Source organism: Myotis nattereri (assembly GCF_964212035.1).
Source record: "Myotis nattereri genome assembly, chromosome: 5".
Lineage (NCBI taxonomy): Eukaryota > Metazoa > Chordata > Mammalia > Chiroptera > Vespertilionidae > Myotis > Myotis nattereri.
In genome coordinates, this window is record NC_138080.1 from 44,499,702 (window position 1) to 44,511,879 (window position 12,178).

The 12,178-nt window shown below is 40.0% G+C and overlaps 1 protein-coding gene across 3 annotated transcripts in view; it reads left to right on the forward strand.

The window, feature by feature from the left end:
- The first annotated feature begins 395 nt into the window (after positions 1-395).
- GUCY1A1 (guanylate cyclase 1 soluble subunit alpha 1) overlaps positions 396-12,178 on the forward strand; it is a 46,520-nt gene continuing 34,737 nt past the window's right edge. Inside the window, exon 1 of one of the 3 annotated variants that reach the window (XM_081092238.1) lies at positions 396-588. The gene's annotated coding sequence lies outside the window, so the exon portion shown is untranslated. Of the gene's footprint in view, positions 589-694; positions 1,023-1,506; positions 1,623-12,178 lie in introns of those variants that run through there. The other 2 variants (XM_081092239.1, XM_081092240.1) reach the window with 2 other exon arrangements.

The following is a 12,178-nucleotide window of genomic DNA, read 5'->3' on the forward strand; positions in this document are numbered from 1 at the left end:
CAACAAATAGAACTAAATATATGAAACCAAGCAGAATCAGGACCTTACTGGACAGATGTAAATATCTGCAACCATCGAACTGCGCTTGCAAGAGTAAATGGGCTTGAAACCTGGAGACCAGGACAAGAAAACCATCCCCGCAAATATCAACTTCGCTGCAGAAATGTTGGAATGTTTAACTACGGTGAACTCCAGTTTTTCTGCACCAGAGCGTAGTGGAGAAGATTTTTTTTTTTTTTTTAAGTAGGCCAAATTTTTCTTGAGTCCCCTCCTTCCTTTTTTCTTTCTCTTCTATTTGTCCCGTCCCCTCGTTTTCGTCTCCGCAGAGTAACTGTTGAGATGGCGATTGGGTAGCGGCAGGGTCCAGGAGTCACTTCCCCTGCCCTGGTCTGGTTGTAGTGGGTGGGACTCAGTCCAGAGTTGATTTTCCACCAGCAGATGTCTATGCCGTTTTCCTACACGTTCGCGAGCTAGACTGGAGGCCAAAAGCGGACAGCAGCTGGGGAGCCGCCCCCAGCGACCTCCACCTGCGCCCAGAGGGAGGGCCGCCCGCAGCACAGCCGAAGGACCCTGAGTGACCTCACCATGGTGCGTTAGGGCCGCTACTTTCTTTTTCAGTTTTCCGGGGCAGGGAAGGGGAGGGGTTCTGAAAAGAAGTCCAGTGCTGTAGGGAGAGGGACTGCCAGGGATCTCTGGGGGTCATCGCAGAGAGAGCGACACGAGATACAGGGAGAGATCGCTACTGGAACGCTTGAATGGGAACCGGGGTGGCGAGGCACGCGTCCCGCCCCGCCTGTTGAGCAGGTAGACAGGAGTGAGCCCGGGTGTGCGCGCTGCGGCCGCGTGTGCGGTGGGGGCACCCGCGCACGGACCGGCAGGTGCCACCGAGGGTCCCCGCTCCCGCCCACCGCCTCCCGCCCCATGCCCACTCTCCTTCTGCGTTCGCGGCGCGGATTTGCAAGGCGCGCCCTGCAGCTGCTGGAGATCCGGAAACGCAGCCCCGAGCTCTGGGAGGCCACCGAGTAAGTGGTCACCGCACCCCCGAGAGGATCGGGCTCCCCAGAGTGCCGGTCGCTTTCCCCGTGCCCCCCGCCTGGGTTCGATCTCCTCCCTCCACCCCCACCCCGGGAACCCTACTTGGTGCTCCCACCTGCGCAGTCCCGGGGGCCCGGGGCCGGTTCCCACGCTGGGAAGGAGCGAGGGAACAAAGGAGACGGCGCCCAGGAGCCCGGCCCAGGGCCCCGGGGACCTCCGGCGCCCGAAGGACCGGGACAGACGGGGGTGGGCGCCGGGCCGGCGGTGCCGGGGGCTGCGCCAGTGCCGCGGGGCCGTGAGAAAGCGCGGGGCGCTCCGGGGCCGCCGCTCTCCCACGGCCCGGGCGCCCCAGCAGCAGTCCGCCCGCCCCTCGCGGCGCCACGGCCTCAGGCGCTCGGGAGGGCGAGCTGGAGCCGCCGAGGGACACGGGACCTCGGAGCCTGGGCGTCACTGCAACTTGGTCCCGCTTGCTACGGCGTGGGCGAGCCATTCGCCCTCCTCCAGAGCTGACAGCCACGATCTAAGGATTGCACACAGAAAGCAGCAGGAAACTTACAGTGGGGCTGCTCCAGGGGCTCAACCGAAGAGTAAGTGTGTGTGTGAGTGTGTGTGTGTGTGAGCGTGTGTGTGTGTGTGTGTGTGTGTGTGTGAGCATGTGCGTGTGAGTGTGTGTGTGAGTGAGTGTGTGTGTGTGTTAATTACTGCATGGCAGTCTAATTTCTGTGGTCCTTATGACTGCCGCATCTGGGGAAACAGTGCACGTCAGGGGGTCAGTGCCTGGAGCCTGTAATCCATGGGCTGAGCAGCCTCACCGTGACATTGGTGTAAGGGGCTAGGAAGCAATGGGGTTATGTGGTTTCCGGCTATGCATTTAAATGTGTCATTTTCTTGCTCACTTGTTTTCACATTTGATCCTTCATTTTGCACTTGATAAGCAGTGTACCTCTTCTGAAGTAAACCAGGAGGTTGTACATTTCATTCATATATATATGTATATATATATGAAACTATATATGTATATATTAAATTAGAACTTCGTTTATAACATATCTGTAGTGATTTTTCAGGGTTAGTTCTCTGATGGTGATTTCATTAAACGTCTACCTCCTTATTAGGACTAGTCTTGGTAGGAAAATCGTTAACCCTCTGGTTACATATATAAAATTTTGAAGCACTTAATGATAGATATAGATTTAATATCTTCGTTCATAAGATAAAATTAGTCTGTTGCTTTTCCTAATATGGTTATATTTTTTCCTTCAGCCGTGGTATTGCAGGTACTACATATTACGAAGAGTGGTCAAAACCATTAACAACGTAAAATCAATACGAATGTCTAAAATTCCAAAGCAAACCTTATTTGTCAAAAAGCTATATAAACTTGACTACTTCTCAGTGGACGTTGCCTGTGTGGTCTGTGTTCTGTTCAGTTCCCAGACAGCTAGTTCTGTGGATGTGCTTCAAGGAGTCCTGACGGACGTCCCTGAAATTGTATTCACACATCTGAATTGCTGCATTTTTAGAGAAGTAGTCTGGAGCCCCCAGATAGCCAAAGAGATCTGTGACTCCATAGAAAAATAAGAACCACAAAGTTAAATATATAAAGTACACTTTTTCTTGTCAAAACAATAAGCTTCCTACAGAAAGCCTTCTGGCAGAAGAGCAGGAAAAATCCTAGAATAAGTAGTGTTACAATAATGAGACATGTCATTGAAAACAGACCCACTTGTATGATTTTAAATATGTCAGATAGGAAACTTAGGTAGGTGCAATTTATTTAGTAGAAACTTATGATGAATAAATGGGTATCTTCTGTTTCTTCTTGGACTGTAAGATCTCTTTCTAGTCTGGTGTGTGACAAAGAAATAAAATTATAGCTCTCTCTTTGAAACCCAACAAAAATGTAAAGTACTTATGCTTGCTGTGGTGGTTCATAGTGTATGAATGTAAAGAGCCCTTAAAGGCCCTGTGTCTAGATGTCCAGGGAGAAAATAACTGGTCTAAGACAAATGTCATTTACAGAATGCGGAAGGAAATGTAAAGACATTCCACTTATACCTGGCAACGCCAAAGGAAAAAGAAATGCGGGAAACTTCAAATGCTTAGAACTCATATTTCTTATAACTGATTTATTAAATGATCTTGCTTTAAGGTCTTATTTTGAAACCTGTTTTAGTTAATATTACCTTCCACTAAAAACTAAAGAAGCAATAACTAAAATTATACTATGACTATGCCAATAAAATATTATATGACTGAAGGTCAACAGTTTTGTCATAGACACTTTCAAGCAAAAAAATCTTTATTTAGCATTGCTTTTTTGATTTTGTCTGAAACCATACAAGAGAAATCAAATTCTATATTTACATTTGTAGGCTGCATTCCCCAACAATTAATGTGAGTATAGGAAGGAGAATACTGACATTTTTACAAGTTATTTTAAAACAACAGCTATACCCACCAAGTTTCTATTTAAACTTTTTCAGAAATAGATAAAAATCAAATTAGCCTTAAAAATTTATTTCTCTAGGTAAAGAGAAATGGAGATTTAAAGCAATATTTGAAAATTCCAAGCCAAAAAGTATGTTATTGATGGGACAAAATATTGGAGGAAATTATTTATTCAGAATATTTTCTGTATGTCAGATTTTCCAGAAAGGTTCTACGCTTTTCTTTTATCTGCTAGGATATATAACTTTTATAGCACTGATTTTCTATCACTTAAATTATAAATATTTACCCAAGCAACTTTTTTAAACATTACTATTTATTACTTTTCTGCATAGTTGTAGAAACTGATATTTTTAATTCTAAATTATGAATAATGTCAATGCTTATTAGTCTCTAGACTATCTAGATTTATTCAGTAAGTATTGATTAGGTGCCTGTCCAATAGTTTTGTTTTGGATATCTTCATTTTGACCTGATGGAAGAAGAGGTTTTAGCAATTTTTAGGTCTTCAGATGAACAAATTTAGTTGCCCATAGAGTAGTTGACTTAGTTTGGCTCGGAGTAATTTTTTGGCTATCCTGAATCATATTTGCTTCTATTTCTCTCAGCAGTTTGGAAGTATCTGACCTATGCCATATTTCTCTCTCTCTCCTGGTTTCAGGCCAATAGGTTTTATCTTCTTATGGATAGCGTTATTTGCAAGGAGTGAAGAGCTTTAGACTACATTATAAAACTCTAGGGCATGCCCCACCCTCCCCCCCAGCCCTTCGCATAAAAATGTGATTCTCACTGCTCATAATTACTAACTTCACCAACCTGGAATGCTTTCTGGTCATTCATAATCTTTAATTAAGATGAACCCTCCCTTTCAGGAAATCAAAGGCAACTCAAATTAATTAGCTCACATACCACCTATTTCTTCTCACCATTGTAGGAATTAGCGAGAGGCCGACAGAAGACAGTGGCTTGGGAAGTGAACACCCTGGGGAAAAGAAGTTGAGTAGATCAAGGAAAAGTCTTAATCCGTAAATTACTTCCAGGTCTGACCTAACCTACACATTCCCTTTCGCTATGCTACATTGCATTAAAAATACTTGTTTAGGTGTCTGTATCTTACTGAACTCCAGCCTCCCTCAGGATATTCATCATTGGACTCAGTGCCTGGCACAGAGTAAGTGTCTAGTAAGTGTAATTGTGTGATCCTTGTAATTATTGAGTTAAGTTTTTTATGCCTTGATCCTATAGGCTGTTCTGTTTAAGAATGCAATTTAAAGAATGATATTCATTTTGCAATGACCCTCCATGGAATATTATGGTTTTTCTCTCAGAGATGCCTTGCAGCCTATTCAGAACTGCTTGTGAACTGTATTTCTCTCATCATTCCCACTTACCCATTGTCTTTCTAAGTTTACAACCTTCATTAATGTTATCTGTCCTGTCCCCATTACCAATGCTTAATGACCTGAGATTCCACTTTCCTTAGGAATCTAAAACAATGGAGGTTTTTCTTTCTTCACTTTAGTCAGCTGGAATTTTTCAGGACTTCATTGAACATCTACATGTTTGGCTTTCACAGGACCTTAACATGCTGCCCTGCCCTTCAGGAATCCACTGGTATTCACCCACCTAGGCCTTCATGTCACTCAGAATTACCCCAGCTGAAAAAGCTGAGAATCTCATATTCTCTTTCCGACCACAATCTCCGATCCTTCCAATAATTCCACTCACTCCCCGTTACCTGACATCATCCTCTTCCATTATTTTTCTTTGGCTACCCTTAATTTTTTCATATTTCTCATTTTACTTATCACAGTAGTCTTAGCAATGTCAACTCTGCTCCAACCCTCAAATCTCCTGCCCCTAGAACCTGATTCACTAACCTGATTCAGTTGAAGGGATGGTTAACAGTGCTAGGAATTTGTTTCTTTCTTAGATAATTCCATATCAAAATCTCTATAGCACATGTTCCAGATTTTTCAGGTTTTCCAGTTCACTCAAATTATCCTTATTCTTTTCTCCCTTAGCAGATAGTTATTTCTGAATTCATAGAGAATATGAAGATTAATTTAGGCAAACTATTTATCATGATTGATCTTCAGTGTAAGAGGCATGTCTCTATTTGTTCTGTTTGTAGCCTCAGGACTATTTTCTTATATTGAACTATACTATTTGTTTCTATCAATTTATATCCCAGTGTTTACCTCTTAGAATACCTATACAAAATGCTTTTATATATGACACCTCTTCTGGTCCCTCTGGTAATATTCAGTTCCTTCGACTCATCCTGAATTGGCAAGGTTTGAGAGTCTCATTCTTTCTTTGCATTCATACTGCACTACTTAATTATGCATCTTTTTTGCTTCTTCTTGTGTAAATATACTTCTCCACAATTGTACACTTGGCCACTGGATTTAGGACTTTTAAAAATACTGCAATTAAATTTAACCTTTACCTTTAGTTAGCCCATTGTTTTGGAAGGTCAAGCTATTTTTGGATTCTGATTCTATGATATAGATTAGCAATTCTTCACAATGTAGAGGCCTTAACAGATTTGGTCAGGAGGTAATTAATAGCTTCTTCTGAGTAAATATGTAGAATGCTGAAGTGAAAGGACTTTTGGCATGATCCTGGCCACCTTCCTCTTGCTTTTCAAGAGTCCATGAGTTAGGCCCTTTTATAAGGCTGTTCAACCAGTTATATAGTCAAGTAACGCTCTTTCCTCAGAGTTTACATTCCTTTGTGTGGCCCAGGAGTATACTCTCACACACTCGGTCGAATTCCTTGCTGAAATGCATTTCCACTTTCTGCAGAATAGATATCAAGTAACCTTATTAAAACCAAGAGGAAATAACACAAGCTTGTAGGTAACGACACTTCACTTCACATTTTGAGTGCTCACATCCATAGTTTTAAGAATCTCTTGGGAATCATGTCTGGAATTAATGTCAAGCTCTCTGGGCTGGAGTTGTTGGAATCTACCTTCTCTATTTTGAAAATTGAGACAGTGGCTCTTTGTTCTCTGTCAACCATTCTATTCACTGTAGTATCTGTAAAGATAATTTACCATACCTACAAATGCTTTCAGTACTTTGTAGTATAATTTCTCCAAATTAGTGAAATCAAACTCATTTAGAATATTTAATGTCCTGCTATATCTCGGGCTTTAAAATTTATAATTTTTATTTTTGTCTTACTTTTGTCAGCATGATTATTATTTTTTGATGAAACAGAACAAGAATAGAGTATTAGTATTTGAATTTCTTCATCACCCATCAGCGAACTCTTTCTATATCTAATAAAAATGCCATTATCACCACTTTATCTAGCAATATTAACAAGAATGAAAAGAATATTCTTTTGAATTTATAATTTTTGAAAGGTTAGCTTGTTTTATGTTTTATGAAACTCTTCTCAGAGAGGTCTGTCACCTTTTGTACTTCTCACAATGAAGTTTATAATGTATTATGCTTGTCACTGTCAGAGATACAAGTGAAGTTTATGGCACAGTCCCTGACTTGAGGGAATTTAAAGTCTGCATGTGGAGATAATAGAACCCAGAAATAGTCTCATAATTATACATTCAGCACTTAACAACCATGAATATTTGTGGTGCAATTTTAATAACTGCTAAACAACTTAAAAGAAGGGAGAGAATTCAGCAAGATGGAGATATTGAAGAAGGCTTTCTTATAATGGAACACTTGTTGAGATTTTAAAACAGAACCGAGGTGTTGGACTTTTCAGGACTTGTAGGGTTTAAATACAGAGAATAGTGGAAGAGTGTTTTCTAGACAGAGGAAAGGAGCATCACAGAAAGCAGGTGAGTGGTGTGTGTGTGTGTGTGTGTGTGTGTGTGTGTGTGTGACCAAGGCATGGAAGGGGAAGGGGTAACACCAAATCTTTTTAAGCCACAGCTTTGAGGTATTCCTTTGTGGAAAATACTACTTCCCTTCCCCCTTTCTAGATTTCCTTTTCCCTTGCTAGATCTTTGAGAGGCCCACTCATCCTTTAAATCTCTACTTCTCAGAAACTTTTCCTGATCTTCCAGGTCTGAATTGAGTGCCTTCTATGTTTTCCTTCAACGCCCTGTACTTCCCTATCACATTATTAAGCTCTACTACAATTGCTTGCTGAATTGTCTATTTTCCCCATTAGCCTGATACTCTGCGGGAGCAGGTGTTATTTCTGTTCAGTTCTCATTCTATTCACAGACACCTAATAGAAGTGCTCCATGAATCATAAGCATTCAGTAAAAATGTGTGAGATGATATGGGCCTGCTTGGAGCAATGAGGTTATGCTGGAGAATATTTATAAAAAGATTGAAGGTAAGGAGAGGTTAGATTACAAACAAGACCAGAATGGCAGGCCGACTCTGCTTTAGCAGGTCATGTGGAACCATTTTGTTAATTAGATCTTCATAAATCAGTTTCAAACTATCCGAAGTCAGACATGCATTTCTAGACTTAACGAGGAAATTTGGCTCTGTACCTTATATCAGCTGTTTCTATTCATGAAGTTGAGAAACCCTATAACTTAAATACTGCGTGTTTTTATTAGAGAAAATTTGTTATTTTACTAATCTGGGTTTTTTTTAATGTATGCACTGAAATTGTTAGCTGCTTATTATTCAAAATTTTCAACCATTTTGCCTTTGGATTGCTGCAGCATTTTGAATTGTATCTCTTAGAGACCAGGGGATAACTCTTTTACCCAGAAGAGCACCACAACCTTGTTTGCCCAATAGCAGAAGTCACTTATCATGTTACCTTCTGCCGTCCATTAAAAGCATAGTTTCTTGGACATAGATTCTTAAAGTTAACAGAAAAAGGAAACCAAAAGACCCAATATGTGAGGCATAGACAAGAAAGGTGGCTACAAGTTGGGGGCATTGCACAACTATATGGTGCTCAACAGGAAGCGGAAGGTCAAAAGAAAGCAGATTCGGTCCTAAAAAAAACTGTTTCTTCTCACTTTTGTTCCCTATTTTCCTCATGGCTAATGAAGAAATGTTCCAAGGAGGTGGAGGTGTTTAGAATGTTTTTTCTCACCAGCATGTTGTGGCCTTCATTATCTATTTAAATCAAACCAGAGTAACATCGGTTTAGTTATTTTTATCTTACTATCAGGTCTGTTTTCATGCCTAGTGGAAACTGGTAGCTGCATGTTGTCACCGTCCGTTTTACACACAGTAAAACGGTGCCTGGCTCTGATTCTTAACATCAGCTGTCCTTGATAAATAATCATTGGTCAGTGTTAACCATCAAGAGGTTTTGCTTCATACCATGTGCTAAAGGCCATTTTAAGTGGTGTAGGAATCATGCACTATTCATACAGGTAATCTGGTGGCCCAACTCTGCCACCCAATGTCTGGGTCGTTCTCTCACTGGAATATTATGTTATAGCCACATTGTTTCCACTGTAATTTTTACCTTGATCTTTTTTGGTTTCTGATGTTAGGCTTCTTATATACTTTTTTCTAATATAGTATTTTTCTTTTTACTTTTTTATTGGGGTGACATTGGTTAATAAAATTATATAGATTTCAAGTGTACAAGTCTATAGTACATCATCTGTATTGTATTGTGTGTTCACCACCAGGAATCAGGTCTCCTTCCATCACCAGTGATGTCCCCTAGACTCTCTTCTACCTCCCCCACCAACCCTCTTTCCCTCTGGTAATTACCCAGCAGTTGTCTGTGTCTATGAGGTTTCCTTTCTTTTTATCTATTTCTATTTCTCAGTGGAAACTTCCTGTTTGTGTATGCTACCCAACTCTTCCACTAGGTTGTAGAACATATTTATTATGGTTATTTTTAAGTTCCTATCTGATATCAACATCTGGGCCATTTTTGGTTGGTTTCTATTCATTGTTTTCTCTTGACCATGGGTCACTTTTTTTCTCCTCTTCATGTGTCATATAGGTGGCACATGGGTGTATGTGTCTCATCACACATGTATATTAGACTGAAAGTATGGAAGAATGAGTCATGCTAAATTATGGAGCGCCACAGGATTCTAATCTGTCATATATCACTTCAAAGTTTGATAAACATTAACCAGTTTCTCTTGACCTCTGTCTATGGGAGATTCTGTCACTTTCTACCACTTGATCTGGGCTGAAAGTAACCATGACTCTCAGCTCTCCTAGGGCCTGTTATTTATTGATTTTGAAATCTAGGTCATTTAGGTTTCTTTGAGTCCTTGACTGAGTTGTTTTTTTTTTTTAATGACTTGGTTAATGTATAACTTATGTATAATAAACCTCACATATGTGAAATATGCAATTGAATAAGATCTGACAGATGTATATCTCTGTGAAACCACCACCACAATCATGATAAATAACATTTCCATCACCCCTAAAAGCTTTCTTGTGTTTCTTTCCAATCAGTTCCCCCTCCTCGTCTGTCCCTAGACCAGTGGTTCTCAACTTTCCTAATGCCGTGACCATTTAATGCAGTTCTTGATGTTGTGGTGACCCCAACCATAAAATTATTTTCGTTGCTACTTCATAACTGTAATTTTGCTACTGTTATGAATCATGATGTAAATATCTGATATGCAGGATGTATTTTCATTGTTACAAATTGAACATAATTAAAGCATAGTGATTAATCACAAAACAATATGTAATTATATATGTGTTTTCCGATGGTCTTAGGCGACCCCTGTGAAAGGGTTGTTCAACCCCCAAAGGGGTCGCGACCCACATGTTGAGAACCGCTGCCCTAGACAATCATTGGTCTTCTTTCTGGACTTACAAATTTGTTTGCAGTAAACAGATTTTACTTTTTTATTTTGATTTTTTAAATCCTCACCCGAGGCTATTTTTCCATTGATTTTTAGAGAGAGTGCAAGGGAGAGGGAGAGACAGAGAAAAACACCAATGTGAGAGAGACACATCGCTTGATTGCCTCCATCATGCTGCCGACCCGGGCCAGGAGCTTGCAACCGAGGTCTGTGCCCTTGACCTGAATCGAACCTGGGACCCTTCAGTTTGCAGGCCAATGCTCTATCCACTGGGCCAAACTGGCTAGGGATACAGGAACCAGATTTTATATAAAAGTAATATTACTATATACAACCTTGTTTGTGTGAACTCTGACTCAGCACAATTATCTACTCTGTTGCATGTATCTGCTGAGTAATAGTTTTTTACATGTATGGCTATACAACATCATGTTTATTCATTTACATGATGAAAGACATTTCAACAGTTTCTGGTTTTTAGCTATTACAAATAAAGTTGCCATGAACATTTACATACAAGTCTTTGTTGGAATGTAGTGTTTACCTTTCTCTTGGGTAAATCCCTAGGATGGAATAGCTAAGTGATATGATAGGATATGTTTATTATTTTAAGAAACCACCAAACTGTTTTCCAAAGTGATTGTATTTTTTTGCAGTCCCTCCAGCAGTGTCTGAGAATTTCAGTTTTTCCACATCATTGCTAACTCTTGGCATTGTCAAACTTTTCAATGTTAGGTATCCTAGTGGATTTTTGCCTCGTGACTAGTAATATTGAACATCTAAAGAGTTATTTATTGGCTATTCATATATCTTCTTTAGTAAAGTATCTGTTCAGATCTTTTTCCCATTTTTAAAAAATGTATCTTTAGTGTTGAAAGTATTACAGATGTCCCCTTCCCCACCCCCCCGCCCCCGCATTGACTCCCTCCACCCCACTCCTGCCCCTCCCCTCCCCACTATTGTCCATGTCCATGGATTTTGCATATATGCATACAAGTTCTTTGGTTAATCTCTTCCTATCCCCTCTCCCCTCTTCCCTCTGAGATTCCTCAGTCATGATCTCACTTACATGTGGAATCTAATGAACACAATAAACTGAAGAACAAAATAGATCCAGAGACATGGAAGCATGGAATAGACTGAGGAATCTTTTGCCCAATTTTTAATTATTTGCTTGTTTTCTTATTTAGCTGTAAAACATTTTATAACCTGGATTTAATTATTTTGTTGATACATGTGTGGCAAATGTTTTCTCCTACTGTGTGATTTGTCTCTTTGTTTACTCAATGGTATCTTTTGAAAAGTTTTCAAAACTCAAAGTTTTATAATTTTAAGTTCTGCATTTAGGTCTGTGATCCATTTGGAATTAATTTTTGTGTATGATTTTTTCCCCCATATGGATACTCAAGTTTTTCAACATTATTTAATGAAAAAGCTTTCTCTTCCCATTGAATTGCCTTGATACTTTTGTTGAATAATTGAATAAACAATTGTGGACCTGTTTTTGGAATATATATATATATATATATATATATATATATATATATATATTTCAGAGAGGAAGAGAGAGGGAGAGAGAGCGAGCGAGCAAAATGTCAATGATGAGAGAGAATCATTGATTGACTGCCTCCTGCATGCCCCACACTGGGAATCAAGGCCACAACCCAGGCATGTGCCCCGACTGAGAATTGAACAGTGACCTCCTGGTTCACAGGTCAACATGTTTTTGGACTCTTTGTTCCATTGATCTCTGTTACTTGTTTCAAACCAATACCAAGCTTTTTGATTACTGTAACTTTATAATAAGTTTTAAATCAGGTGTGTGTTTTTTCAGTGTTTTCTTCCTTAGTATTGGTTTAGCTACTCTATGGTTTTCATTAAATCTTAAAAAGCTGAATACTAAATAGTAAAATTCGAAGAAGCTGGCTGAGATTTTGACTG